The sequence below is a fragment of the Pleuronectes platessa genome, chromosome 8, assembly GCF_947347685.1.
Source record: "Pleuronectes platessa chromosome 8, fPlePla1.1, whole genome shotgun sequence".
NCBI lineage: Eukaryota > Metazoa > Chordata > Actinopteri > Pleuronectiformes > Pleuronectidae > Pleuronectes > Pleuronectes platessa.
Window position 1 is genome coordinate 3510268 of NC_070633.1, and position 25324 is coordinate 3535591.

The 25324-nt window shown below is 43.9% G+C and overlaps 38 non-coding genes across 38 annotated transcripts; all 38 read right to left on the reverse strand.

Annotated features, from left to right (window-relative positions):
- Positions 1 to 88: 88 nt before the first annotated feature.
- Positions 89 to 176, reverse strand: trnay-gua (transfer RNA tyrosine (anticodon GUA)). The gene is given in 2 exon segments: positions 89 to 124; positions 140 to 176. It is a non-coding gene; the product is annotated as a tRNA-Tyr (tRNA).
- Positions 177 to 375: 199 nt separating this feature from the next.
- trnay-gua (transfer RNA tyrosine (anticodon GUA)) lies at positions 376 to 463 on the reverse strand. The gene is given in 2 exon segments: positions 376 to 411; positions 427 to 463. It is a non-coding gene; the product is annotated as a tRNA-Tyr (tRNA).
- Positions 464 to 857: 394 nt separating this feature from the next.
- Positions 858 to 945, reverse strand: trnay-gua (transfer RNA tyrosine (anticodon GUA)). The gene is given in 2 exon segments: positions 858 to 893; positions 909 to 945. It is a non-coding gene; the product is annotated as a tRNA-Tyr (tRNA).
- A 2015-nt stretch (positions 946 to 2960) lies between these two features.
- On the reverse strand, positions 2961 to 3048 carry trnay-gua (transfer RNA tyrosine (anticodon GUA)). The gene is given in 2 exon segments: positions 2961 to 2996; positions 3012 to 3048. It is a non-coding gene; the product is annotated as a tRNA-Tyr (tRNA).
- A 643-nt stretch (positions 3049 to 3691) lies between these two features.
- Positions 3692 to 3779, reverse strand: trnay-gua (transfer RNA tyrosine (anticodon GUA)). Its single transcript is given in 2 exon segments — positions 3692 to 3727; positions 3743 to 3779. It is a non-coding gene; the product is annotated as a tRNA-Tyr (tRNA).
- An 812-nt stretch (positions 3780 to 4591) lies between these two features.
- trnay-gua (transfer RNA tyrosine (anticodon GUA)) lies at positions 4592 to 4679 on the reverse strand. The gene is given in 2 exon segments: positions 4592 to 4627; positions 4643 to 4679. It is a non-coding gene; the product is annotated as a tRNA-Tyr (tRNA).
- A 681-nt stretch (positions 4680 to 5360) lies between these two features.
- trnay-gua (transfer RNA tyrosine (anticodon GUA)) lies at positions 5361 to 5448 on the reverse strand. Its single transcript is given in 2 exon segments — positions 5361 to 5396; positions 5412 to 5448. It is a non-coding gene; the product is annotated as a tRNA-Tyr (tRNA).
- Positions 5449 to 5647: 199 nt separating this feature from the next.
- On the reverse strand, positions 5648 to 5735 carry trnay-gua (transfer RNA tyrosine (anticodon GUA)). The gene is given in 2 exon segments: positions 5648 to 5683; positions 5699 to 5735. It is a non-coding gene; the product is annotated as a tRNA-Tyr (tRNA).
- Positions 5736 to 6129: 394 nt separating this feature from the next.
- trnay-gua (transfer RNA tyrosine (anticodon GUA)) lies at positions 6130 to 6217 on the reverse strand. Its single transcript is given in 2 exon segments — positions 6130 to 6165; positions 6181 to 6217. It is a non-coding gene; the product is annotated as a tRNA-Tyr (tRNA).
- Positions 6218 to 6574: 357 nt separating this feature from the next.
- trnay-gua (transfer RNA tyrosine (anticodon GUA)) lies at positions 6575 to 6662 on the reverse strand. Its single transcript is given in 2 exon segments — positions 6575 to 6610; positions 6626 to 6662. It is a non-coding gene; the product is annotated as a tRNA-Tyr (tRNA).
- Positions 6663 to 7187: 525 nt separating this feature from the next.
- On the reverse strand, positions 7188 to 7275 carry trnay-gua (transfer RNA tyrosine (anticodon GUA)). The gene is given in 2 exon segments: positions 7188 to 7223; positions 7239 to 7275. It is a non-coding gene; the product is annotated as a tRNA-Tyr (tRNA).
- A 681-nt stretch (positions 7276 to 7956) lies between these two features.
- On the reverse strand, positions 7957 to 8044 carry trnay-gua (transfer RNA tyrosine (anticodon GUA)). The gene is given in 2 exon segments: positions 7957 to 7992; positions 8008 to 8044. It is a non-coding gene; the product is annotated as a tRNA-Tyr (tRNA).
- A 199-nt stretch (positions 8045 to 8243) lies between these two features.
- Positions 8244 to 8331, reverse strand: trnay-gua (transfer RNA tyrosine (anticodon GUA)). Its single transcript is given in 2 exon segments — positions 8244 to 8279; positions 8295 to 8331. It is a non-coding gene; the product is annotated as a tRNA-Tyr (tRNA).
- Positions 8332 to 8567: 236 nt separating this feature from the next.
- trnay-gua (transfer RNA tyrosine (anticodon GUA)) lies at positions 8568 to 8655 on the reverse strand. Its single transcript is given in 2 exon segments — positions 8568 to 8603; positions 8619 to 8655. It is a non-coding gene; the product is annotated as a tRNA-Tyr (tRNA).
- A 199-nt stretch (positions 8656 to 8854) lies between these two features.
- trnay-gua (transfer RNA tyrosine (anticodon GUA)) lies at positions 8855 to 8942 on the reverse strand. Its single transcript is given in 2 exon segments — positions 8855 to 8890; positions 8906 to 8942. It is a non-coding gene; the product is annotated as a tRNA-Tyr (tRNA).
- A 515-nt stretch (positions 8943 to 9457) lies between these two features.
- On the reverse strand, positions 9458 to 9545 carry trnay-gua (transfer RNA tyrosine (anticodon GUA)). Its single transcript is given in 2 exon segments — positions 9458 to 9493; positions 9509 to 9545. It is a non-coding gene; the product is annotated as a tRNA-Tyr (tRNA).
- A 681-nt stretch (positions 9546 to 10226) lies between these two features.
- On the reverse strand, positions 10227 to 10314 carry trnay-gua (transfer RNA tyrosine (anticodon GUA)). Its single transcript is given in 2 exon segments — positions 10227 to 10262; positions 10278 to 10314. It is a non-coding gene; the product is annotated as a tRNA-Tyr (tRNA).
- Positions 10315 to 10513: 199 nt separating this feature from the next.
- On the reverse strand, positions 10514 to 10601 carry trnay-gua (transfer RNA tyrosine (anticodon GUA)). Its single transcript is given in 2 exon segments — positions 10514 to 10549; positions 10565 to 10601. It is a non-coding gene; the product is annotated as a tRNA-Tyr (tRNA).
- A 236-nt stretch (positions 10602 to 10837) lies between these two features.
- trnay-gua (transfer RNA tyrosine (anticodon GUA)) lies at positions 10838 to 10925 on the reverse strand. The gene is given in 2 exon segments: positions 10838 to 10873; positions 10889 to 10925. It is a non-coding gene; the product is annotated as a tRNA-Tyr (tRNA).
- A 515-nt stretch (positions 10926 to 11440) lies between these two features.
- Positions 11441 to 11528, reverse strand: trnay-gua (transfer RNA tyrosine (anticodon GUA)). The gene is given in 2 exon segments: positions 11441 to 11476; positions 11492 to 11528. It is a non-coding gene; the product is annotated as a tRNA-Tyr (tRNA).
- A 357-nt stretch (positions 11529 to 11885) lies between these two features.
- On the reverse strand, positions 11886 to 11973 carry trnay-gua (transfer RNA tyrosine (anticodon GUA)). The gene is given in 2 exon segments: positions 11886 to 11921; positions 11937 to 11973. It is a non-coding gene; the product is annotated as a tRNA-Tyr (tRNA).
- Positions 11974 to 12330: 357 nt separating this feature from the next.
- On the reverse strand, positions 12331 to 12418 carry trnay-gua (transfer RNA tyrosine (anticodon GUA)). Its single transcript is given in 2 exon segments — positions 12331 to 12366; positions 12382 to 12418. It is a non-coding gene; the product is annotated as a tRNA-Tyr (tRNA).
- Positions 12419 to 12933: 515 nt separating this feature from the next.
- Positions 12934 to 13021, reverse strand: trnay-gua (transfer RNA tyrosine (anticodon GUA)). Its single transcript is given in 2 exon segments — positions 12934 to 12969; positions 12985 to 13021. It is a non-coding gene; the product is annotated as a tRNA-Tyr (tRNA).
- A 523-nt stretch (positions 13022 to 13544) lies between these two features.
- trnay-gua (transfer RNA tyrosine (anticodon GUA)) lies at positions 13545 to 13632 on the reverse strand. Its single transcript is given in 2 exon segments — positions 13545 to 13580; positions 13596 to 13632. It is a non-coding gene; the product is annotated as a tRNA-Tyr (tRNA).
- Positions 13633 to 13989: 357 nt separating this feature from the next.
- trnay-gua (transfer RNA tyrosine (anticodon GUA)) lies at positions 13990 to 14077 on the reverse strand. The gene is given in 2 exon segments: positions 13990 to 14025; positions 14041 to 14077. It is a non-coding gene; the product is annotated as a tRNA-Tyr (tRNA).
- A 357-nt stretch (positions 14078 to 14434) lies between these two features.
- On the reverse strand, positions 14435 to 14522 carry trnay-gua (transfer RNA tyrosine (anticodon GUA)). The gene is given in 2 exon segments: positions 14435 to 14470; positions 14486 to 14522. It is a non-coding gene; the product is annotated as a tRNA-Tyr (tRNA).
- A 515-nt stretch (positions 14523 to 15037) lies between these two features.
- trnay-gua (transfer RNA tyrosine (anticodon GUA)) lies at positions 15038 to 15125 on the reverse strand. Its single transcript is given in 2 exon segments — positions 15038 to 15073; positions 15089 to 15125. It is a non-coding gene; the product is annotated as a tRNA-Tyr (tRNA).
- Positions 15126 to 15806: 681 nt separating this feature from the next.
- trnay-gua (transfer RNA tyrosine (anticodon GUA)) lies at positions 15807 to 15894 on the reverse strand. The gene is given in 2 exon segments: positions 15807 to 15842; positions 15858 to 15894. It is a non-coding gene; the product is annotated as a tRNA-Tyr (tRNA).
- A 199-nt stretch (positions 15895 to 16093) lies between these two features.
- Positions 16094 to 16181, reverse strand: trnay-gua (transfer RNA tyrosine (anticodon GUA)). The gene is given in 2 exon segments: positions 16094 to 16129; positions 16145 to 16181. It is a non-coding gene; the product is annotated as a tRNA-Tyr (tRNA).
- Positions 16182 to 16417: 236 nt separating this feature from the next.
- Positions 16418 to 16505, reverse strand: trnay-gua (transfer RNA tyrosine (anticodon GUA)). The gene is given in 2 exon segments: positions 16418 to 16453; positions 16469 to 16505. It is a non-coding gene; the product is annotated as a tRNA-Tyr (tRNA).
- Positions 16506 to 17348: 843 nt separating this feature from the next.
- trnay-gua (transfer RNA tyrosine (anticodon GUA)) lies at positions 17349 to 17436 on the reverse strand. Its single transcript is given in 2 exon segments — positions 17349 to 17384; positions 17400 to 17436. It is a non-coding gene; the product is annotated as a tRNA-Tyr (tRNA).
- A 198-nt stretch (positions 17437 to 17634) lies between these two features.
- trnay-gua (transfer RNA tyrosine (anticodon GUA)) lies at positions 17635 to 17722 on the reverse strand. Its single transcript is given in 2 exon segments — positions 17635 to 17670; positions 17686 to 17722. It is a non-coding gene; the product is annotated as a tRNA-Tyr (tRNA).
- A 199-nt stretch (positions 17723 to 17921) lies between these two features.
- On the reverse strand, positions 17922 to 18009 carry trnay-gua (transfer RNA tyrosine (anticodon GUA)). The gene is given in 2 exon segments: positions 17922 to 17957; positions 17973 to 18009. It is a non-coding gene; the product is annotated as a tRNA-Tyr (tRNA).
- Positions 18010 to 18524: 515 nt separating this feature from the next.
- Positions 18525 to 18612, reverse strand: trnay-gua (transfer RNA tyrosine (anticodon GUA)). The gene is given in 2 exon segments: positions 18525 to 18560; positions 18576 to 18612. It is a non-coding gene; the product is annotated as a tRNA-Tyr (tRNA).
- An 843-nt stretch (positions 18613 to 19455) lies between these two features.
- On the reverse strand, positions 19456 to 19543 carry trnay-gua (transfer RNA tyrosine (anticodon GUA)). The gene is given in 2 exon segments: positions 19456 to 19491; positions 19507 to 19543. It is a non-coding gene; the product is annotated as a tRNA-Tyr (tRNA).
- A 199-nt stretch (positions 19544 to 19742) lies between these two features.
- Positions 19743 to 19830, reverse strand: trnay-gua (transfer RNA tyrosine (anticodon GUA)). The gene is given in 2 exon segments: positions 19743 to 19778; positions 19794 to 19830. It is a non-coding gene; the product is annotated as a tRNA-Tyr (tRNA).
- Positions 19831 to 20028: 198 nt separating this feature from the next.
- Positions 20029 to 20116, reverse strand: trnay-gua (transfer RNA tyrosine (anticodon GUA)). Its single transcript is given in 2 exon segments — positions 20029 to 20064; positions 20080 to 20116. It is a non-coding gene; the product is annotated as a tRNA-Tyr (tRNA).
- A 199-nt stretch (positions 20117 to 20315) lies between these two features.
- trnay-gua (transfer RNA tyrosine (anticodon GUA)) lies at positions 20316 to 20403 on the reverse strand. Its single transcript is given in 2 exon segments — positions 20316 to 20351; positions 20367 to 20403. It is a non-coding gene; the product is annotated as a tRNA-Tyr (tRNA).
- Positions 20404 to 25324: the final 4921 nt, after the last annotated feature.

Here is a 25324-nt window from a genome sequence, read left to right on the forward strand (position 1 = left end):
CCCGCATACTTTTTTGTTGTTGAGGTGTCCCTACAAGTGGTGTGTACTGTTGATGATCGGTTGCAAATTTCCACCTGTAAAAGACTCCTCTTTCGAGCCGGAGTTGAAACAGCGACCTAAGGATATCAACATATGTAGCCTACAGTCCTCCACTCTACCAACTGAGCTATCGAAGGGTCCTTTCATAAGTAACGGTGTAGAAGTTTTTGGGAAAATGTCCATATCCTGTTCAGAAAATGTTGAGCTTTCTTAGCAGCAGAATGGCAAACATTCAGGACATTGACTGCCCCGCCTACTTTTTGGTCGTTGAGGTGTCCCTACAAGTGGTGTGTACTGTTGATGATCGGTTGCAAATTTCCACCTGTAAAAGACTCCTCTTTCGAGCCGGAGTTGAACCAGCGACCTAAGGATATCAACATATGTAGCCTACAGTCCTCCGCTCTACCAACTGAGCTATCGAAGGGTCATGTCATGATTAACAGTGTAGAATTCAGTGTAGGGTCCTTTCATAAGTAACGGTGTAGAAGTTTTTGGGAAAATGTCCATATCCTGTTCAGAAAATGTTGAGCTTTCTTAGCAGCAGAATGGCAAACATTCAGGACATTGACTGCCCCGCCTACTTTTTGGTCGTTGAGATCTCCTCACAAGTGGTGTGTACTGTTGATGATCGGTTGCAAATTTCCACCTGTAAAAGACTCCTCCTTATCCTGTTCAGAAAATGTTGAGCTTTCTTAGCAGCAGTATGCCAAACATTCAGGACATTGACTGCCCCGCATACTTTTTTGTTGTTGAGGTGTCCCTACAAGTGGTGTGTACTGTTGATGATCGGTTGCAAATTTCCACCTGTAAAAGACTCCTCTTTCGAGCCGGAGTTGAAACAGCGACCTAAGGATATCAACATATGTAGCCTACAGTCCTCCACTCTACCAACTGAGCTATCGAAGGGTCCTTTCATAAGTAACGGTGTAGAAGTTTTTGGGAAAATGTCCATATCCTGTTCAGAAAATGTTGAGCTTTCTTAGCAGCAGTATGCCAAACATTCAGGACATTGACTGCCCCGCATACTTTTTTGTTGTTGAGGTGTCCCTACAAGTGGTGTGTACTGTTGATGATCGGTTGCAAATTTCCACCTGTAAAAGACTCCTCCTTATCCTGTTCAGAAAATGTTGAGCTTTCTTAGCAGCAGTATGCCAAACATTCAGGACATTGACTGCCCCGCATACTTTTTTGTTGTTGAGGTGTCCCTACAAGTGGTGTGTACTGTTGATGATCGGTTGCAAATTTCCACCTGTAAAAGACTCCTCTTTCGAGCCGGAGTTGAAACAGCGACCTAAGGATATCAACATATGTAGCCTACAGTCCTCCACTCTACCAACTCAGCTATCGAAGGGTCCTTTCATAAGTAACGGTGTAGAAGTTTTTGGGAAAATGTCCATATCCTGTTCAGAAAATGTTGAGCTTTCTTAGCAGCAGAATGGCAAACATTCAGGACATTGACTGCCCCGCCTACTTTTTGGTCGTTGAGGTGTCCCTACAAGTGGTGTGTACTGTTGATGATCGGTTGCAAATTTCCACCTGTAAAAGACTCCTCTTTCGAGCCGGAGTTGAAACAGCGACCTAAGGATATCAACATATGTAGCCTACAGTCCTCCCCTCTACCAACTGAGCTATCGAAGGGTCCTGTCATGATTAACAGTGTAGAATTCAGTGTAGGGTCCTTTCATAAGTAACGGTGTAGAAGTTTTTGGGAAAATGTCCATATCCTGTTCAGAAAATGTTGAGCTTTCTTAGCAGCAGTATGCCAAACATTCAGGACATTGACTGCCCCGCATACTTTTTTGTTGTTGAGGTGTCCCTACAAGTGGTGTGTACTGTTGATGATCGGTTGCAAATTTCCACCTGTAAAAGACTCCTCCTTATCCTGTTCAGAAAATGTTGAGCTTTCTTAGCAGCAGTATGCCAAACATTCAGGACATTGACTGCCCCGCATACTTTTTTGTTGTTTAGGTGTCCCTGCAAGTGGTGTGTACGGTTGATGATCGGTTGCAAATTTCCACCTGTAAAAGACTCCTCTTTCGAGCCGGAGTTGAAACAGCTACCTAAGGATATCAACATATGTAGCCTACAGTCCTCCGCTCTACCAACTGAGCTATCGAAGGGTCCTTTCATAAGTAACGGTGTAGAAGTTTTTGGGAAAATGTCCATATCCTGTTCAGAAAATGTTGAGCTTTCTTAGCAGCAGTATGCCAAACATTCAGGACATTGACTGCCCCGCATACTTTTTTGTTGTTGAGGTGTCCCTACAAGGGGTGTGTATGGTTGATGATCGGTTGCAAATTTCCACCTGGAAAAGACTCCTCCTTATCCTGTTCAGAAAATGTCAAGCTTTCTTAGCAGCAGAATGGCAAACATTCAGGACATTGACTGCCCGCCTACTTTTTTGTTGTTGAGGTCTCCTGATAAGTGGTGTGAACTGTTGATGATCGGTTGCAAATTTCCACCTGTAAAAGACTCCTCCTTCGAGCCGGAGTTGAACCAGCGACCTAAGTATATCAACATATGTAGCCTACAGTCCTCCGCTCTACCAACTGAGCTATCTAAGGGTCCTGTCATGATTAACAGTGTAGAATTTTTTGGGAAAATCTCCATATCCTGTTCAGAAAATGTTGAGCTTTCTTAGCAGCAGTATGCCAAACATTCAGGACATTGACTGCCCCGCATACTTTTTTGTTGTTGAGGTGTCCCTACAAGTGGTGTGTACTGTTGATGATCGGTTGCAAATTTCCACCTGTAAAAGACTCCTCCTTATCCTGTTCAGAAAATGTTGAGCTTTCTTAGCAGCAGTATGCCAAACATTCAGGACATTGACTGCCCCGCATACTTTTTTGTTGTTTAGGTGTCCCTACAAGTGGTGTGTACTGTTGATGATCGGTTGCAAATTTCCACCTGTAAAAGACTCCTCCTTCGAGCCGGAGTTGAACCAGCGACCTAAGGATATCAACATATGTAGCCTACAGTCCTCCGCTCTACCAACTGAGCTATCGAAGGGTCTTTTCATGATTAACAGTGTAGAATTTTTTTGGAAAATGTCCATATCCTGTTCAGAAAATGTCAAGCTTTCTTAGCAGCAGAATGGCAAACATTCAGGACATTGACTGCCCGCCTACTTTTTTGTTGTTGAGGTCTCCTGATAAGAGGTGTGAACTGTTGATGATCGGTTGCAAATTTCCACCTGTAAAAGACTCCTCCTTCGAGCCGGAGTTGAAACAGAGACCAAAGGATATCAACATATGTAACCTACAGTCCTCCGCTCTACCAACTGAGCTATCGAAGGGTCCTTTCATAAGTAACGGTGTAGAAGTTTTTGGGAAAATGTCCATATCCTGTTCAGAAAATGTTGAGCTTCCTTAGCAGCAGAATGGCAAACATTCAGGACATTGACTGCCACGCCTACTTTTTGGTCGTTGAGATCTCCTCACAAGTGGTGTGTACTGTTGATGATCGGTTGCAAATTTCCACCTGTAAAAGACTCCTCCTTATCCTGTTCAGAAAATGTTGAGCTTTCTTAGCAGCAGTATGCCAAACATTCAGGACATTGACTGCCCCGCCTACTTTTTGGTCGTTGAGATCTCCTCACAAGTGGTGTGTACTGTTGATGATCGGTTGCAAATTTCCACCTGTAAAAGACTCCTCCTTCGAGCCGGAGTTGAACCAGCGACCTAAGGATATCAACATATGTAGCCTACAGTCCTCCGCTCTACCAACTGAGCTATCGAAGGGTCCTGTAATGATTAACAGTGTAGAATTTTTTGGGAAAATGTCCATATCCTGTTCAGAAAATGTTGAGCTTTCTTAGCAGCAGTATGCCAAACATTCAGGACATTGACTGCCCCGCATACTTTTTTGTTGTTGAGGTGTCCCTACAAGTGGTGTGTACTGTTGATGATCGGTTGCAAATTTCCACCTGTAAAAGACTCCTCCTTATCCAGTTCAGAAAATGTTGAGCTTTCTTAGCAGCAGTATGCCAAACATTCAGGACATTGACTGCCCCGCATACTTTTTTGTTGTTGAGGTGTCCCTACAAGTGGTGTGTACTGTTGATGATCGGTTGCAAATTTCCACCTGTAAAAGACTCCTCTTTCGAGCCGGACTTGAAACAGCGACCTAAGGATATCAACATATGTAGCCTACAGTCCTCCACTCTACCAACTCAGCTATCGAAGGGTCCTTTCATAAGTAACGGTGTAGAAGTTTTTGGGAAAATGTCCATATCCTGTTCAGAAAATGTTGAGCTTTCTTAGCAGCAGTATGCCAAACATTCAGGACATTGACTGCCCCGCCTACTTTTTGGTCGTTGAGGTGTCCCTACAAGTGGTGTGTACTGTTGATGATCGGTTGCAAATTTCCACCTGTAAAAGACTCCTCCTTATCCTGTTCAGAAAATGTTGAGCTTTCTTAGCAGCAGTATGCCAAACATTCAGGACATTGACTGCCCCGCATACTTTTTTGTTGTTGAGATCTCCTGACAAGTGGTGTGTACAGGTGGAAATTTGCAACCGATCAGATGAAAATTTCCACCTTTAAAGACTCCTCCTTCGAGCCGGAGTTGAACCAGCGACCTAAGGATATCAACATATGTAGCCTACAGTCCTCCGCTCTACCAACTGAGCTATCGAAGGGTCCTGTCATGATTAACAGTGTAGAATTCAGTGTAGGGTCCTTTCATAAGTAACGGTGTAGAAGTTTTTGGGAAAATGTCCATATCCTGTTCAGAAAATGTTGAGCTTTCTTAGCAGCAGAATGGCAAACATTCAGGACATTGACTGCCCCGCCTACTTTTTGGTCGTTGAGATCTCCTCACAAGTGGTGTGTACTGTTGATGATCGGTTGCAAATTTCCACCTGTAAAAGACTCCTCTTTCGAGCCGGAGTTGAAACAGCTACCTAAGGATATCAACATATGTAGCCTACAGTCCTCCGCTCTACCAACTGAGCTATCGAAGGGTCCTTTCATAAGTAACGGTGTAGAAGTTTTTGGGAAAATGTCCATATCCTGTTCAGAAAATGTTGAGCTTTCTTAGCAGCAGTATGCCAAACATTCAGGACATTGACTGCCCCGCATACTTTTTTGTTGTTGAGGTGTCCCTACAAGTGGTGTGTACTGTTGATGATCGGTTGCAAATTTCCACCTGTAAAAGACTCCTCCTTATCCTGTTCAGAAAATGTTGAGCTTTCTTAGCAGCAGTATGCCAAACATTCAGGACATTGACTGCCCCGCATACTTTTTTGTTGTTGAGGTGTCCCTACAAGTGGTGTGTACTGTTGATGATCGGTTGCAAATTTCCACCTGTAAAAGACTCCTCTTTCGAGCCGGAGTTGAAACAGCGACCTAAGGATATCAACATATGTAGCCTACAGTCCTCCACTCTACCAACTGAGCTATCGAAGGGTCCTTTCATAAGTAACGGTGTAGAAGTTTTTGGGAAAATGTCCATATCCTGTTCAGAAAATGTTGAGCTTTCTTAGCAGCAGAATGGCAAACATTCAGGACATTGACTGCCCCGCCTACTTTTTGGTCGTTGAGGTGTCCCTACAAGTGGTGTGTACTGTTGATGATCGGTTGCAAATTTCCACCTGTAAAAGACTCCTCTTTCGAGCCGGAGTTGAACCAGCGACCTAAGGATATCAACATATGTAGCCTACAGTCCTCCGCTCTACCAACTGAGCTATCGAAGGGTCATGTCATGATTAACAGTGTAGAATTCAGTGTAGGGTCCTTTCATAAGTAACGGTGTAGAAGTTTTTGGGAAAATGTCCATATCCTGTTCAGAAAATGTTGAGCTTTCTTAGCAGCAGAATGGCAAACATTCAGGACATTGACTGCCCCGCCTACTTTTTGGTCGTTGAGATCTCCTCACAAGTGGTGTGTACTGTTGATGATCGGTTGCAAATTTCCACCTGTAAAAGACTCCTCCTTATCCTGTTCAGAAAATGTTGAGCTTTCTTAGCAGCAGTATGCCAAACATTCAGGACATTGACTGCCCCGCATACTTTTTTGTTGTTGAGGTGTCCCTACAAGTGGTGTGTACTGTTGATGATCGGTTGCAAATTTCCACCTGTAAAAGACTCCTCTTTCGAGCCGGAGTTGAAACAGCGACCTAAGGATATCAACATATGTAGCCTACAGTCCTCCACTCTACCAACTGAGCTATCGAAGGGTCCTTTCATAAGTAACGGTGTAGAAGTTTTTGGGAAAATGTCCATATCCTGTTCAGAAAATGTTGAGCTTCCTTAGCAGCAGAATGGCAAACATTCAGGACATTGACTGCCACGCCTACTTTTTGGTCGTTGAGATCTCCTCACAAGTGGTGTGTACTGTTGATGATCGGTTGCAAATTTCCACCTGTAAAAGACTCCTCCTTATCCTGTTCAGAAAATGTTGAGCTTTCTTAGCAGCAGTATGCCAAACATTCAGGACATTGACTGCCCCGCCTACTTTTTGGTCGTTGAGATCTCCTCACAAGTGGTGTGTACTGTTGATGATCGGTTGCAAATTTCCACCTGTAAAAGACTCCTCCTTCGAGCCGGAGTTGAACCAGCGACCTAAGGATATCAATATATGTAGCCTACAGTCCTCCGCTCTACCAACTGAGCTATCGAAGGGTCCTGTCATGATTAACAGTGTAGAATTTTTTGGGAAAATGTCCATATCCTGTTCAGAAAATGTTGAGCTTCCTTAGCAGCAGTATGCCAAACATTCAGGACATTGACTGCCCCGCATACTTTTTTGTTGTTGAGGTGTCCCTACAAGTGGTGTGTACTGTTGATGATCGGTTGCAAATTTCCACCTGTAAAAGACTCCTCCTTATCCTGTTCAGAAAATGTTGAGCTTTCTTAGCAGCAGTATGCCAAACATTCAGGACATTGACTGCCCCGCATACTTTTTTGTTGTTGAGGTGTCCCTACAAGTGGTGTGTACTGTTGATGATCGGTTGCAAATTTCCACCTGTAAAAGACTCCTCCTTATCCTGTTCAGAAAATGTTGAGCTTTCTTAGCAGCAGTATGCCAAACATTCAGGACATTGACTGCCCCGCATACTTTTTTGTTGTTGAGATCTCCTGACAAGTGGTGTGTACAGGTGGAAATTTGCAACCGATCAGATGAAAATTTCCACCTTTAAAGACTCCTCCTTCGAGCCGGAGTTGAACCAGCGACCTAAGGATATCAACATATGTAGCCTACAGTCCTCCGCTCTACCAACTGAGCTATCGAAGGGTCCTGTCATGATTAACAGTGTAGAATTCACTGTAGGGTCCTTTCATAAGTAACGGTGTAGAAGTTTTTGGGAAAATGTCCATATCCTGTTCAGAAAATGTTGAGCTTTCTTAGCAGCAGAATGGCAAACATTCAGGACATTGACTGCCCCGCCTACTTTTTGGTCGTTGAGATCTCCTCACAAGTGGTGTGTACTGTTGATGATCGGTTGCAAATTTCCACCTGTAAAAGACTCCTCTTTCGAGCCGGAGTTGAAACAGCTACCTAAGGATATCAACATATGTAGCCTACAGTCCTCCGCTCTACCAACTGAGCTATCGAAGGGTCCTTTCATAAGTAACGGTGTAGAAGTTTTTGGGAAAATGTCCATATCCTGTTCAGAAAATGTTGAGCTTTCTTAGCAGCAGTATGCCAAACATTCAGGACATTGACTGCCCCGCATACTTTTTTGTTGTTGAGGTGTCCCTACAAGTGGTGTGTACTGTTGATGATCGGTTGCAAATTTCCACCTGTAAAAGACTCCTCCTTATCCTGTTCAGAAAATGTTGAGCTTTCTTAGCAGCAGTATGCCAAACATTCAGGACATTGACTGCCCCGCATACTTTTTTGTTGTTGAGGTGTCCCTACAAGTGGTGTGTACTGTTGATGATCGGTTGCAAATTTCCACCTGTAAAAGACTCCTCTTTCGAGCCGGAGTTGAAACAGCGACCTAAGGATATCAACATATGTAGCCTACAGTCCTCCACTCTACCAACTGAGCTATCGAAGGGTCCTTTCATAAGTAACGGTGTAGAAGTTTTTGGGAAAATGTCCATATCCTGTTCAGAAAATGTTGAGCTTTCTTAGCAGCAGAATGGCAAACATTCAGGACATTGACTGCCCCGCCTACTTTTTGGTCGTTGAGGTGTCCCTACAAGTGGTGTGTACTGTTGATGATCGGTTGCAAATTTCCACCTGTAAAAGACTCCTCTTTCGAGCCGGAGTTGAAACAGCGACCTAAGGATATCAACATATGTAGCCTACAGTCCTCCGCTCTACCAACTGAGCTATCGAAGGGTCCTGTCATGATTAACAGTGTAGAATTCAGTGTAGGGTCCTTTCATAAGTAACGGTGTAGAAGTTTTTGGGAAAATGTCCATATCCTGTTCAGAAAATGTTGAGCTTTCTTAGCAGCAGAATGGCAAACATTCAGGACATTGACTGCCCCGCCTACTTTTTGGTCGTTGAGGTGTCCCTACAAGTGGTGTGTACTGTTGATGATCGGTTGCAAATTTCCACCTGTAAAAGACTCCTCTTTCGAGCCGGAGTTGAAACAGCGACCTAAGGATATCAACATATGTAGCCTACAGTCCTCCACTCTACCAACTGAGCTATCGAAGGGTCCTTTCATAAGTAACGGTGGAGAAGTTTTTGGGAAAATGTCCATATCCTGTTCAGAAAATGTTGAGCTTCCTTAGCAGCAGAATGGCAAACATTCAGGACATTGACTGCCACGCCTACTTTTTGGTCGTTGAGATCTCCTCACAAGTGGTGTGTACTGTTGATGATCGGTTGCAAATTTCCACCTGTAAAAGACTCCTCCTTCGAGCCGGAGTTGAACCAGCGACCTAAGGATATCAACATATGTAGCCTACAGTCCTCCGCTCTACCAACTGAGCTATCGAAGGGTCCTGTCATGATTAACAGTGTAGAATTTTTTGGGAAAATGTCCATATCCTGTTCAGAAAATGTTGAGCTTTCTTAGCAGCAGTATGCCAAACATTCAGGACATTGACTGCCCCGCATACGTTTTTGTTGTTGAGGTGTCCCTACAAGTGGTGTGTACTGTTGATGATCGGTTGCAAATTTCCACCTGTAAAAGACTCCTCCTTATCCTGTTCAGAAAATGTTGAGCTTTCTTAGCAGCAGTATGCCAAACATTCAGGACATTGACTGCCCCGCATACTTTTTTGTTGTTGAGGTGTCCCTACAAGTGGTGTGTACTGTTGATGATCGGTTGCAAATTTCCACCTGTAAAAGACTCCTCCTTATCCTGTTCAGAAAATGTTGAGCTTTCTTAGCAGCAGTATGCCAAACATTCAGGACATTGACTGCCCCGCCTACTTTTTGGTCGTTGAGGTGTCCCTACAAGTGGTGTGTACTGTTGATGATCGGTTGCAAATTTCCACCTGTAAAAGACTCCTCTTTCGAGCCGGAGTTGAAACAGCGACCTAAGGATATCAACATATGTAGCCTACAGTCCTCCGCTCTACCAACTGAGCTATCGAAGGGTCCTGTCATGATTAACAGTGTAGAATTCAGTGTAGGGTCCTTTCATAAGTAACGGTGTAGAAGTTTTTGGGAAAATATCCATATCCTGTTCAGAAAATGTTGAGCTTTCTTAGCAGCAGAATGGCAAACATTCAGGACATTGACTGCCCCGCCTACTTTTTGGTCGTTGAGATCTCCTCACAAGTGGTGTGTACTGTTGATGATCGGTTGCAAATTTCCACCTGTAAAAGACTCCTCTTTCGAGCCGGAGTTGAAACAGCTACCTAAGGATATCAACATATGTAGCCTACAGTCCTCCGCTCTACCAACTGAGCTATCGAAGGGTCCTTTCATAAGTAACGGTGTAGAAGTTTTTGGGAAAATGTCCATATCCTGTTCAGAAAATGTTGAGCTTTCTTAGCAGCAGTATGCCAAACATTCAGGACATTGACTGCCCCGCATACTTTTTTGTTGTTGAGGTGTCCCTACAAGTGGTGTGTACTGTTGATGATCGGTTGCAAATTTCCACCTGTAAAAGACTCCTCCTTATCCTGTTCAGAAAATGTTGAGCTTTCTTAGCAGCAGTATGCCAAACATTCAGGACATTGACTGCCCCGCATACTTTTTTGTTGTTGAGGTGTCCCTACAAGTGGTGTGTACTGTTGATGATCGGTTGCAAATTTCCACCTGTAAAAGACTCCTCTTTCGAGCCGGAGTTGAAACAGCGACCTAAGGATATCAACATATGTAGCCTACAGTCCTCCACTCTACCAACTGAGCTATCGAAGGGTCCTTTCATAAGTAACGGTGTAGAAGTTTTTGGGAAAATGTCCATATCCTGTTCAGAAAATGTTGAGCTTTCTTAGCAGCAGAATGGCAAACATTCAGGACATTGACTGCCCCGCCTACTTTTTGGTCGTTGAGGTGTCCCTACAAGTGGTGTGTACTGTTGATGATCGGTTGCAAATTTCCACCTGTAAAAGACTCCTCTTTCGAGCCGGAGTTGAAACAGCGACCTAAGGATATCAACATATGTAGCCTACAGTCCTCCGCTCTACCAACTGAGCTATCGAAGGGTCCTGTCATGATTAACAGTGTAGAATTCAGTGTAGGGTCCTTTCATAAGTAACGGTGTAGAAGTTTTTGGGAAAATGTCCATATCCTGTTCAGAAAATGTTGAGCTTTCTTAGCAGCAGAATGGCAAACATTCAGGACATTGACTGCCCCGCCTACTTTTTGGTCGTTGAGATCTCCTCACAAGTGGTGTGTACTGTTGATGATCGGTTGCAAATTTCCACCTGTAAAACACTCCTCCTTCGAGCCGGAGTTGAACCAGCGACCTAAGGATATCAACATATGTAACCTACAGTCCTCCGCTCTACCAACTGAGCTATCGAAGGGTCCTCTCATGATTAACAGTGTAGAATTTTTTGGGAAAATGTCCATATCCTGTTCAGAAAATGTTGAGCTTTCTTAGCAGCAGTATGCCAAACATTCAGGACATTGACTGCCCCGCATACTTTTTTGTTGTTGAGGTGTCCCTACAAGTGGTGTGTACTGTTGATGATCGGTTGCAAATTTCCACCTGTAAAAGACTCCTCCTTATCCTGTTCAGAAAATGTTGAGCTTTCTTAGCAGCAGTATGCCAAACATTCAGGACATTGACTGCCCCGCATACTTTTTTGTTGTTGAGGTGTCCCTACAAGTGGTGTGTACTGTTGATGATCGGTTGCAAATTTCCACCTGTAAAAGACTCCTCCTTATCCTGTTCAGAAAATGTTGAGCTTTCTTAGCAGCAGTATGCCAAACATTCAGGACATTGACTGCCCCGCATACTTTTTTGTTGTTGAGGTGTCCCTACAAGTGGTGTGTACTGTTGATGATCGGTTGCAAATTTCCACCTGTAAAAGACTCCTCTTTCGAGCCGGAGTTGAAACAGCGACCTAAGGATATCAACATATGTAGCCTACAGTCCTCCACTCTACCAACTGAGCTATCGAAGGGTCCTTTCATAAGTAACGGTGTAGAAGTTTTTGGGAAAATGTCCATATCCTGTTCAGAAAATGTTGAGCTTTCTTAGCAGCAGAATGGCAAACATTCAGGACATTGACTGCCCCGCCTACTTTTTGGTCGTTGAGATCTCCTCACAAGTGGTGTGTACTGTTGATGATCGGTTGCAAATTTCCACCTGTAAAAGACTCCTCCTTATCCTGTTCAGAAAATGTTGAGCTTTCTTAGCAGCAGTATGCCAAACATTCAGGACATTGACTGCCCCGCATACTTTTTTGTTGTTGAGGTGTCTCTACAAGTGGTGTGTACTGTTGATGATCGGTTGCAAATTTCCACCTGTAAAAGACTCCTCTTTCGAGCCGGAGTTGAAACAGCGACCTAAGGATATCAACATATGTAGCCTACAGTCCTCCACTCTACCAACTGAGCTATCGAAGGGTCCTTTCATAAGTAACGGTGGAGAAGTTTTTGGGAAAATGTCCATATCCTGTTCAGAAAATGTTGAGCTTCCTTAGCAGCAGAATGGCAAACATTCAGGACATTGACTGCCACGCCTACTTTTTGGTCGTTGAGATCTCCTCACAAGTGGTGTGTACTGTTGATGATCGGTTGCAAATTTCCACCTGTAAAAGACTCCTCCTTATCCTGTTCAGAAAATGTTGAGCTTTCTTAGCAGCAGTATGCCAAACATTCAGGACATTGACTGCCCCGCCTACTTTTTGGTCGTTGAGATCTCCTCACAAGTGGTGTGTACTGTTGATGATCGGTTGCAAATTTCCACCTGTAAAAGACTCCTCCTTCGAGCCGGAGTTGAACCAGCGACCTAAGGATATCAACATATGTAGCCTACAGTCCTCCGCTCTACCAACTGAGCTATCGAAGGGTCCTGTCATGATTAACAGTGTAGAATTTTTTGGGAAAATGTCCATATCCTGTTCAGAAAATGTTGAGCTTTCTTAGCAGCAGTATGCCAAACATTCAGGACATTGACTGCCCCGCATACGTTTTTGTTGTTGAGGTGTCCCTACAAGTGGTGTGTACTGTTGATGATCGGTTGCAAATTTCCACCTGTAAAAGACTCCTCCTTATCCTGTTCAGAAAATGTTGAGCTTTCTTAGCAGCAGTATGCCAAACATTCAGGACATTGACTGCCCCGCATACTTTTTTGTTGTTGAGGTGTCCCTACAAGTGGTGTGTACTGTTGATGATCGGTTGCAAATTTCCACCTGTAAAAGACTCCTCCTTATCCTGTTCAGAAAATGTTGAGCTTTCTTAGCAGCAGTATGCCAAACATTCAGGACATTGACTGCCCCGCCTACTTTTTGGTCGTTGAGGTGTCCCTACAAGTGGTGTGTACTGTTGATGATCGGTTGCAAATTTCCACCTGTAAAAGACTCCTCTTTCGAGCCGGAGTTGAAACAGCGACCTAAGGATATCAACATATGTAGCCTACAGTCCTCCGCTCTACCAACTGAGCTATCGAAGGGTCCTGTCATGATTAACAGTGTAGAATTCAGTGTAGGGTCCTTTCATAAGTAACGGTGTAGAAGTTTTTGGGAAAATATCCATATCCTGTTCAGAAAATGTTGAGCTTTCTTAGCAGCAGAATGGCAAACATTCAGGACATTGACTGCCCCGCCTACTTTTTGGTCGTTGAGATCTCCTCACAAGTGGTGTGTACTGTTGATGATCGGTTGCAAATTTCCACCTGTAAAAGACTCCTCTTTCGAGCCGGAGTTGAAACAGCTACCTAAGGATATCAACATATGTAGCCTACAGTCCTCCGCTCTACCAACTGAGCTATCGAAGGGTCCTTTCATAAGTAACGGTGTAGAAGTTTTTGGGAAAATGTCCATATCCTGTTCAGAAAATGTTGAGCTTTCTTAGCAGCAGTATGCCAAACATTCAGGACATTGACTGCCCCGCATACTTTTTTGTTGTTGAGGTGTCCCTACAAGTGGTGTGTACTGTTGATGATCGGTTGCAAATTTCCACCTGTAAAAGACTCCTCTTTCGAGCCGGAGTTGAAACAGCGACCTAAGGATATCAACATATGTAGCCTACAGTCCTCCACTCTACCAACTGAGCTATCGAAGGGTCCTTTCATAAGTAACGGTGTAGAAGTTTTTGGGAAAATGTCCATATCCTGTTCAGAAAATGTTGAGCTTTCTTAGCAGCAGAATGGCAAACATTCAGGACATTGACTGCCCCGCCTACTTTTTGGTCGTTGAGATCTCCTCACAAGTGGTGTGTACTGTTGATGATCGGTTGCAAATTTCCACCTGTAAAAGACTCCTCCTTATCCTGTTCAGAAAATGTTGAGCTTTCTTAGCAGCAGTATGCCAAACATTCAGGACATTGACTGCCCCTCATACTTTTTTGTTGTTGAGGTGTCTCTACAAGTGGTGTGTACTGTTGATGATCGGTTGCAAATTTCCACCTGTAAAAGACTCCTCTTTCGAGCCGGAGTTGAAACAGCGACCTAAGGATATCAACATATGTAGCCTACAGTCCTCCACTCTACCAACTGAGCTATCGAAGGGTCCTTTCATAAGTAACGGTGGAGAAGTTTTTGGGAAAATGTCCATATCCTGTTCAGAAAATGTTGAGCTTCCTTAGCAGCAGAATGGCAAACATTCAGGACATTGACTGCCACGCCTACTTTTTGGTCGTTGAGATCTCCTCACAAGTGGTGTGTACTGTTGATGATCGGTTGCAAATTTCCACCTGTAAAAGACTCCTCCTTATCCTGTTCAGAAAATGTTGAGCTTTCTTAGCAGCAGTATGCCAAACATTCAGGACATTGACTGCCCCGCCTACTTTTTGGTCGTTGAGATCTCCTCACAAGTGGTGTGTACTGTTGATGATCGGTTGCAAATTTCCACCTGTAAAAGACTCCTCCTTCGAGCCGGAGTTGAACCAGCGACCTAAGGATATCAACATATGTAGCCTACAGTCCTCCGCTCTACCAACTGAGCTATCGAAGGGTCCTGTCATGATTAACAGTGTAGAATTTTTTGGGAAAATGTCCATATCCTGTTCAGAAAATGTTGAGCTTTCTTAGCAGCAGTATGCCAAACATTCAGGACATTGACTGCCCCGCATACGTTTTTGTTGTTGAGGTGTCCCTACAAGTGGTGTGTACTGTTGATGATCGGTTGCAAATTTCCACCTGTAAAAGACTCCTCCTTATCCTGTTCAGAAAATGTTGAGCTTTCTTAGCAGCAGTATGCCAAACATTCAGGACATTGACTGCCCCGCATACTTTTTTGTTGTTGAGGTGTCCCTACAAGTGGTGTGTACTGTTGATGATCGGTTGCAAATTTCCACCTGTAAAAGACTCCTCCTTATCCTGTTCAGAAAATGTTGAGCTTTCTTAGCAGCAGTATGCCAAACATTCAGGACATTGACTGCCCCGCCTACTTTTTGGTCGTTGAGGTGTCCCTACAAGTGGTGTGTACTGTTGATGATCGGTTGCAAATTTCCACCTGTAAAAGACTCCTCTTTCGAGCCGGAGTTGAAACAGCGACCTAAGGATATCAACATATGTAGCCTACAGTCCTCCGCTCTACCAACTGAGCTATCGAAGGGTCCTGTCATGATTAACAGTGTAGAATTCAGTGTAGGGTCCTTTCATAAGTAACGGTGTAGAAGTTTTTGGGAAAATATCCATATCCTGTTCAGAAAATGTTGAGCTTTCTTAGCAGCAGAATGGCAAACATTCAGGACATTGACTGCCCCGCCTACTTTTTGGTCGTTGAGATCTCCTCACAAGTGGTGTGTACTGTTGATGATCGGTTGCAAATTTCCACCTGTAAAAGACTCCTCTTTCGAGCCGGAGTTGAAACAGCTACCTAAGGATATCAACATATGTAGCCTACAGTCCTCCGCTCTACCAACTGAGCTATCGAAGGGTCCTTTCATAAGTAACGGTGTAGAAGTTTTTGGGAAAATGTCCATATCCTGTTCAGAAAATGTTGAGCTTTCTTAGCAGCAGTATGCCAAACATTCAGGACATTGACTGCCCCGCATACTTTTTTGTTGTTGAGGTGTCCCTACAAGTGGTGTGTACTGTTGATGATCGGTTGCAAATTTCCACCTGTAAAAGACTCCTCCTTATCCTGTTCAGAAAATGTTGAGCTTTCTTAGCAGCAGTATGCCAAACATTCAGGACATTGACTGCCCCGCATACTTTTTTGTTGTTGAGGTGTCCCTACAAGTGGTGTGTACTGTTGATGATCGGTTGCAAATTTCCACCTGTAAAAGACTCCTCTTTCGAGCCGGAGTTGAAACAGCGACCTAAGGATATCAACATATGTAGCCTACAGTCCTCCACTCTACCAACTGAGCTATCGAAGGGTCCTTTCATAAGTAACGGTGTAGAAGTTTTTGGGAAAATGTCCATATCCTGTTCAGAAAATGTTGAGCTTTCTTAGCAGCAGAATGGCAAACATTCAGGACATTGACTGCCCCGCCTACTTTTTGGTCGTTGAGGTGTCCCTACAAGTGGTGTGTACTGTTGATGATCGGTTGCAAATTTCCACCTGTAAAAGACTCCTCTTTCGAGCCGGAGTTGAAACAGCGACCTAAGGATATCAACATATGTAGCCTACAGTCCTCCGCTCTACCAACTGAGCTATCGAAGGGTCCTGTCATGATTAACAGTGTAGAATTCAGTGTAGGGTCCTTTCATAAGTAACGGTGTAGAAGTTTTTGGGAAAATGTCCATATCCTGTTCAGAAAATGTTGAGCTTTCTTAGCAGCAGAATGGCAAACATTCAGGACATTGACTGCCCCGCCTACTTTTTGGTCGTTGACATCTCCTCACAAGTGGTGTGTACTGTTGATGATCGGTTGCAAATTTCCACCTGTAAAACACTCCTCCTTCGAGCCGGAGTTGAACCAGCGACCTAAGGATATCAACATATGTAACCTACAGTCCTCCGCTCTACCAACTGAGCTATCGAAGGGTCCTGTCATGATTAACAGTGTAGAATTTTTTGGGAAAATCTCCATATCCTGTTCAGAAAATGTTGAGCTTTCTTAGCAGCAGTATGCCAAACATTCAGGACATTGACTGCCCCGCATACTTTTTTGTTGTTGAGGTGTCCCTACAAGTGGTGTGTACTGTTGATGATCGGTTGCAAATTTCCACCTGTAAAAGACTCCTCCTTATCCTGTTCAGAAAATGTTGAGCTTTCTTAGCAGCAGAATGGCAAACATTCAGGACATTGACTGCCCGCCTACTTTTTTGTTGTTGAGGTCTCCTGATAAGTGGTGTGAACTGTTGATGATCGGTTGCAAATTTCCACCTGTAAAAGACTCCTCCTTCGAGCCGGAGTTGAACCAGCGACCTAAGTATATCAACATATGTAGCCTACAGTCCTCCGCTCTACCAACTGAGCTATCTAAGGGTCCTGTCATGATTAACAGTGTAGAATTTTTTGGGAAAATCTCCATATCCTGTTCAGAAAATGTTGAGCTTTCTTAGCAGCAGTATGCCAAACATTCAGGACATTGACTGCCCCGCATACTTTTTTGTTGTTGAGGTGTCCCTACAAGTGGTGTGTACTGTTGATGATCGGTTGCAAATTTCCACCTGTAAAAGACTCCTTATCCTGTTCAGAAAATGTTGAGCTTTCTTAGCAGCAGAATGGCAAACATTCAGGACATTGACTGCCCCGCCTACTTTTTGGTCGTTGAGATCTCCTGACAAGTGGTGTGTACAGGTGGAAATTTGCAACCGATCTGCAACAGTACACACCTACAAGTGGTGTGTACTGTTGATGAAAATTTCCACCTTTAAAGATGCCTCCTTTGAGCCGGAGTTGAACCAGCGACCTAAGGATATCAACATATGTAGCCTACAGTCCTCCGCTCTACCAACTGAGCTATCGAAGGGTCCTTTCATAATTAACAGTGTAGAATTGTTCTTAAAAATGTCCATATCCTGTTCAGAAAATGTTGAGCTTTCTTAGCAGCAGAATGGCAAACATTCAGGACATTGACTGCCCGCCTACTTTTTTGTTGTTGAGGTCTCCTGAAAAGAGGTGTGAACTGTTGATGATCGGTTGCAAATTTCCACCTGTAAAAGACTCCTCCTTTGAGCCGGAGTTGAACCAGCGACCTAAGGATATCAACATATGTAGCCTACAGTCCTCCGCTCTACCAACTGAGCTATCGAAGGGTCCTGTCATGATTAACAGTGTAGAATTTTTTGGGAAAATGTCCATATCCTGTTCAGAAAATGTTGAGCTTTCTTAGCAGCAGTATGCCAAACATTCAGGACATTGACTGCCCCGCATACTTTTTGGTCGTTGAGATCTCCTGACAAGTGGTGTGTACTGTTGATGATCGGTTGCAAATTTCCACCTGGAAAAGACTCCTCCTTCGAGCCGGAGTTGAAACAGCGACCTAAGGATATCAACATATGTAACCTACAGTCCTCCTCTCTACCAACTGAGCTATCGAAGGGTCCTTTCATAAGTAACGGTGTAGAAGTTTTTGGGAAAATCTCCATATCCTGTTCAGAAAATGTTGAGCTTTCTTAGCAGCAGTATGCCAAACATTCAGGACATTGACTGCCCCGCATACTTTTTTGTTGTTGAGGTGTCCCTACAAGTGGTGTGTACTGTTGATGATCGGTTGCAAATTTCCACCTGTAAAAGACTCCTCCTTATCCTGTTCAGAAAATGTCAAGCTTTCTTAGCAACAGAATGGCAAACATTCAGGACATTGACTGCCCCGCATACTTTTTTGTTGTTGAGGTGTCCCTACAAGTGGTGTGTACTGTTGATGATCGGTTGCAAATTTCCACCTGTAAAAGACTCCTCCTTATCCTGTTCAGAAAATGTTGAGCTTTCTTAGCAGCAGTATGCCAAACATTCAGGACATTGACTGCCCCGCATACTTTTTTGTTGTTTAGGTGTCCCTACAAGTGGTGTGTACTGTTGATGATCGGTTGCAAATTTCCACCTGTAAAAGACTCCTCCTTCGAGCCGGAGTTGAACCAGCGACCTAAGGATATCAACATATGTAGCCTACAGTCCTCCGCTCTACCAACTGAGCTATCGAAGGGTCCTGTCATGATTAACAGTGTAGAATTTTTTGGGAAAATGTCCATATCCTGTTCAGAAAATGTTGAGCTTTCTTAGCAGCAGTATGCCAAACATTCAGGACATTGACTGCCCCGCATACTTTTTTGTTGTTGAGGTGTCCCTACAAGTGGTGTGTACTGTTGATGATCGGTTGCAAATTTCCACCTGTAAAAGACTCCTCCTTATCCTGTTCAGAAAATGTTGAGCTTTCTTAGCAGCAGAATGGCAAACATTCAGGACATTGACTGCCCGCCTACTTTTTTGTTGTTGAGGTCTCCTGATAAGTGGTGTGAACTGTTGATGATCGGTTGCAAATTTCCACCTGTAAAAGACTCCTCCTTCGAGCCGGAGTTGAACCAGCGACCTAAGTATATCAACATATGTAGCCTACAGTCCTCCGCTCTACCAACTGAGCTATCTAAGGGTCCTGTCATGATTAACAGTGTAGAATTTTTTGGGAAAATGTCCATATCCTGTTCAGAAAATGTTGAGCTTTCTTAGCAGCAGTATGCCAAACATTCAGGACATTGACTGCCCCGCATACTTTTTTGTTGTTGAGGTGTCCCTACAAGTGGTGTGTACTGTTGATGATCGGTTGCAAATTTCCACCTGTAAAAGACTCCTTATCCTGTTCAGAAAATGTTGAGCTTTCTTAGCAGCAGAATGGCAAACATTCAGGACATTGACTGCCCCGCCTACTTTTTGGTCGTTGAGATCTCCTGACAAGTGGTGTGTACAGGTGGAAATTTGCAACCGATCTGCAACAGTACACACCTACAAGTGGTGTGTACTGTTGATGAAAATTTCCACCTTTAAAGATGCCTCCTTCGAGCCGGAGTTCAACCAGCGACCTAAGGATATCAACATATATAACCTACAGTCCTCCGCTCTACCAACTGAGCTATCGAAGGGTCCTTTCATAATTAACAGTGTAGAATTGTTCTTAAAAATGTCCATATCCTGTTCAGAAAATGTTGAGCTTTCTTATCAGCAGTATGCCAAACATTCAGGACATTGACTGCCCCGCCTACTTTGTGGTCGTTGAGATCTCCTCACAAGTGGTGTGTACTGTTGATGATCGGTTGCAAATTTCCACCTGTAAAAGACTCCTCCTTTGAGCCGGAGTTGAACCAGCGACCTAAGGATATCAACATATGTAGCCTACAGTCCTCCGCTCTACCAACTGAGCTATCGAAGGGTCCTTTCATAATTAACAGTGTAGAATTGTTCTTAAAAATGTCCATATCCTGTTCAGAAAATGTTGAGCTTTCTTAGCAGCAGAATGGCAAACATTCAGGACATTGACTGCCCGCCTACTTTTTTGTTGTTGAGGTCTCCTGAAAAGAGGTGTGAACTGTTGATGATCGGTTGCAAATTTCCACCTGTAAAAGACTCCTCCTTTGAGCCGGAGTTGAACCAGCGACCTAAGGATATCAACATATGTAGCCTACAGTCCTCCGCTCTACCAACTGAGCTATCGAAGGGTCCTGTCATGATTAACAGTGTAGAATTTTTTGGGAAAATGTCCATATCCTGTTCAGAAAATGTTGAGCTTTCTTAGCAGCAGTATGCCAAACATTCAGGACATTGACTGCCCCGCATACTTTTTGGTCGTTGAGATCTCCTGACAAGTGGTGTGTACTGTTGATGATCGGTTGCAAATTTCCACCTGGAAAAGACTCCTCCTTCGAGCCGGAGTTGAAACAGCGACCTAAGGATATCAACATATGTAACCTACAGTCCTCCTCTCTACCAACTGAGCTATCGAAGGGTCCTTTCATAAGTAACGGTGTAGAAGTTTTTGGGAAAATCTCCATATCCTGTTCAGAAAATGTTGAGCTTTCTTAGCAGCAGTATGCCAAACATTCAGGACATTGACTGCCCCGCATACTTTTTTGTTGTTGAGGTGTCCCTACAAGTGGTGTGTACTGTTGATGATCGGTTGCAAATTTCCACCTGTAAAAGACTCCTCCTTATCCTGTTCAGAAAATGTCAAGCTTTCTTAGCAACAGAATGGCAAACATTCAGGACATTGACTGCCCGCCTACTTTTTTGTTGTTGAGGTCTCCTGATAAGAGGTGTGAACTGTTGATGATCGGTTGCAAATTTCCACCTGTAAAAGACTAGACCTTTCATAATTAACAGTGTAGAATTGTTCTTAAAAATGTCCATATCCTGTTCAGAAAATGTTGAGCTTTCTTATCAGCAGTATGCCAAACATTCAGGACATTGACTGCCCCGCCTACTTTGTGGTCGTTGAGATCTCCTCACAAGTGGTGTGTACTGTTGATGATCGGTTGCAAATTTCCACCTGTAAAAGACTCCCCCTTTGAGCCGGAGTTGAACCAGCGACCTAAGGATATCAACATATGTAGCCTACAGTCCTCCGCTCTACCAACTGAGCTACTTTTTGGTCATTGAGATCTCGGTACAAGACCTGTGTGAAGTTGGCCCCCCGTCTCATTCAAAATATTAAAATGACACTGCTGTTCGTTTGTGCTAGGTTTGTGCTGGTTTGTGCCGTAAAAATTATCGTTTGTGCTGGTAAGGATTTTGAGTAATTCAAAATTGCATTTTTTCTGGCATGTGACGTCACCCAGCCCCCCGTTCACGCCCAAATCTCATCAAAATAGTCCCAATCGTTAGTGCTACGTTTGTGCTGGTTTGTGAAGTCAAAAGAAATTGTTTTGCTATTATGGTTTCTTAGTTTTTCCAGTTTGATTTTTCTCACGGGACGTCACTCAGCCCCCCCTCCATCTTCAAATCGCGTCAAAATGGTCTCTATGTTTAGTGCTACGTTAGTGCTGGTTTGTGCTGTTAAAATAAATGTTTTTGATACTTTACTTTTTAAGTAATTAATACAACTTAATTTTGCCCTCTTGTTATGCAACACAGCCCACCGTCAACCTTCAAATCGCGGCAAAATGGTCTCTATCGTTTGTGCCAGGTTTGTGCTGTCTTGTATTCTTGTTACTCTTTGTGTTCTCGTCATTTCAGGTTGTGTTCATTGTATTTCTCCGTGCTACGTATGTTCATTGTTTACTCGTGTTTCTGACCTCGGACTGAACCTGTGTGCCCTATTTGGATTATGTTTGCTTACCTGTGTACCGTATCCTGCCAGTAAACGTTTGTTCTTTATTCAACTACTGAGTTCTGAGTCGTGCATTTAAGTTCTGCACATCACCTTCAATTCTTAACAACTATAGTTTTTAAGTTAATGTTAAAGCTTTATTATGCCCACGTTTGACCTCACCAGCCCACAGTCCACTTTGAAATCTCAAAATAGGCTCTATCGTTTGTGCCGTCAAAATAATTGATTGTTCCCCAATCATCACATTTGTATGTCCTGTTCATATGAGGTGTTTGCTTGTTTTTTGTGCGTTATTTTCAAATACATTTGAGTTTGGTTCACTTCAGTCTGGTTTTGATTTAGATGTAATATTCTTTATTAGCCACTTGTCACGGTATCTGCTGTAAGTAGCAGGGTCATGAGATGAAACACAAACAAATAGATGCACAGAATGTGCACTCAGCCAGAGCAGCAGGCAACCATACCACTGTACCACTTGACCGGCAAAGCAGAAGAAACTGCCTAGGTATCTATTTTTACCACTTTTCACTCGCCACAGGAAGTTTTTTTTTTTTTTGTATAGGTAAGACCTTGTGAGACAGTGTTTGAACAATTAAAATACAACCTCATGACATCGATGCATCAATTCTTAATAGGTCTATTCCAATCAAGGCTTTACCAAATACAAATTTAAGTCACCCATCTCATTTGTATGAACCCAAAGGATTAAAGGTATTCGGAAATGTGATAAGAGGAGTAAAGAGGCAATTTCTCAGGTTGGCAACGCAACTGCGTGTGCCATTTATTAATCAACAAACAAAGTGCAAAAATAGCAACAAATCAGATTTTATAAAAATAGCATCTCTTGCTGAACATGAAGCAGAACATGAATGGAATGTTTTTACTGCTCTTTTGTGTAGAACAAAACATGAGGTTGCACGCTATGTGTTTCCTGTACTGTGGAAACCCCCTTGGTCAGGTCATCATACCGCTCCCATGCCGAGAACGTCCTCCTGCAGAATGCCACATAGTGTCCCATAGCTTGCCAGTCATGCCCTGGAGTAAAATGAACAACGCCCCTAAGGAGGAACTGCTCATTTCCAATGGTGATGTCCATGGGAAAGTCTTGGAGTCTGTAGGTGCACTCTGCAGCAATTTCGACCCACAGTGCTGCACCTGTGGAGTAACCATGGTCAACCATACCAATGCAAAGGGGCGCTGGCATGGAAGGGTCCACTTCCATTGATGGCTTAGCTGCTTCTGTGTTTAGAGGTCTTAGGCATATTGAGGGTTGCAGTTCGACTCCCTCCACAAGTGCTGCCTGGAGACCTTGAATGCCCTCTCTTTCTATAATGCCCCCATCAACAGGTACTAGGGGAACTGGCCTCCTGACAGGCAAACCCCTCCTGCAGTCTGAATTTGAGCACTGGGTCTCTGTCACCAGACTAGGAGCATGGTTCATCAACCTTGTGATGATATGGGCAATGTTACACACGGAATTAACCTGCTTTGCTCCTGAATGCAGTACTTTGTGGTCAAAAATGTTCAGGAGGATTTCTGCCCTCTGTCTGTAGGCATCATTGTTGATTCCCTTTGTCACAATGCTTGTGACTAACTTGAAAATTTCACTGTTTTCCTGGTGACTTTGTATGTATATTCTGAAATTTTCACTGTCACAGAATGCAGAGCAGAGACACTGACAGAATGAGTCAAATGCACGTGTGTTTTGAAGACTGACCTGTGCCTTGCCTATCTTAACAGGTTTGGTCAGATTGCCGTTTGGTAGAAGGCCAATTTGCATTTTTTGTTTTTTAGGAGCTGTGTCAACATGAAGCCACTCTGGGCATGGGGTTAGATAGCTTTTTCTCTTTTTGGGTGGTACAGCAAGGCCTCTCCAGTTTTCCATGGGGTTGTCTTCTGCCTCCCCTTCAACTGGAGGTGTGTCCATTTTATTTGGCTCTGTGTCCTTTGAATGGACTGAGAGCGCTGCAGAGTAAAGCCGCATCTGTCCTTCGATGTAACCAAGGTGTGTTCTAATGAAACGGTCCAGGCGTATGGGCAGGTTTTCATGTTTAAATAAGCCACGTTTCAGATTTTTGAATTCCGCCTCTACATGAGCAGAACTGCCGGTGGCCGTGCTGCCTGCAAAATATTTGACCATCACACCAGTCCATATTGGCAGGTATGAGCACATCCTGATTAAGTGAGGAAGCAGCTCAGGAAGGAAATGCAGATTATCCCGGTCACCCCCATGTGATGCAAGTATTCTGCCCTCAACACAGATTTCGGCAACCCAGGATCTTGCATCCATGTTGCATTCAGTCACTGAATGGCTGGATGTTTCAGTCACTCCGCTTTGGTCCATATCATCATCCAGGCATATGTCAGGGTTGTAGCCCTCTGCAATTCTTTTTTTGAGACCTGTTTTACAGATTTCGGAGTTGACTGGTCTGCCATGTTCATCATTTCCCTCTGACTCGCTAAGGGCCACAACTGCAATTGACTGGATGAGGTGTCTTGCATCTTCAATTGAGTGGCATTGCAAAAGCTGTGCAAATGCCCTCACATAAAAGTCCTTCACTCTGCGTCCCTTTTTTCGTAGACATTCCCATCGAGTGATGAGTTTGATGCAATGGGCAACATCTACTCGTATGAAGCAGGGAGGTAACTGATGTGAGTCTGCGTGACCCAGTAGTACACCAAAGCAGGTATTTATGAAAGCCCTTAGGTCGGGCTGAGGTGTGAAGGCCTTGACAAGAGCCCCTAATAATGCCAGTGAGAAATCTGACACCGCCTCTTTTGGAATTGGTGCCCCTGCTCTATGCCACTCAATTAGCCAGTTTGCAATGCTGTCAATGTTGTGCTTTTCAGACAGCATCTGTACTACCGTGTGTGTGTGTGTCCAGTGTGAGCAGACAGGACTCCTTGATATAGGAATATGTGGCCAGATTTATCTGTTGGTCTGCTCAGTCGTCTTACCACACCACCAGTGGCATCAAAGCTAACACAGGACCCATGGAGCTTTGAAAGGGACTTGTACACCTCCATCTGCGAAGGGGTCCAGTAGTGGCAAAAGAACTTGTCCAGCCCAATGTCAAAAATGCTCCCACTCAAACTGGCACTGTACTTCAGAAGCTGCAGTGACAAGACCGGATCTGTGTGCTGCAACTCCTTACTTCCCCTGTCTGACTTTGCCTTTCTCAGAGTAGATAGGCTGGGTAGGTGGCTTGGCTCAGGGTCGCCCATGGACATCAGCTCTTTGGCCTTGGCTGCTCTCCACACATGAGGAAGTTGTTTCCCCCGCCAGAGCTCCTCCGACACCTTCACCCTCTCTTCACCGGCTAAATGTCGTTTTCCTTTGCCGCTGTGGAGACTTTCATTCACCTGTTCCAGTGAGCAGTCCAGGATCACGGGTTCATGCTCCTTTGGCAGTGTGTCTGCGGTTATCTGCAGTGTACCATGGCATTCTGTGCAGCTACCAACTATAATTAGGCACCTTGAGGCACTGTTGGGGTGCACTTTTGCCCTTTTAAAGGTAAGGGTACATTCAGACTGTTTTGCTCTCCAAATTTTCTCACTTAGAAGGTGAGTCCAAGAGGGCTTTAAAATTGAATAACGCCTT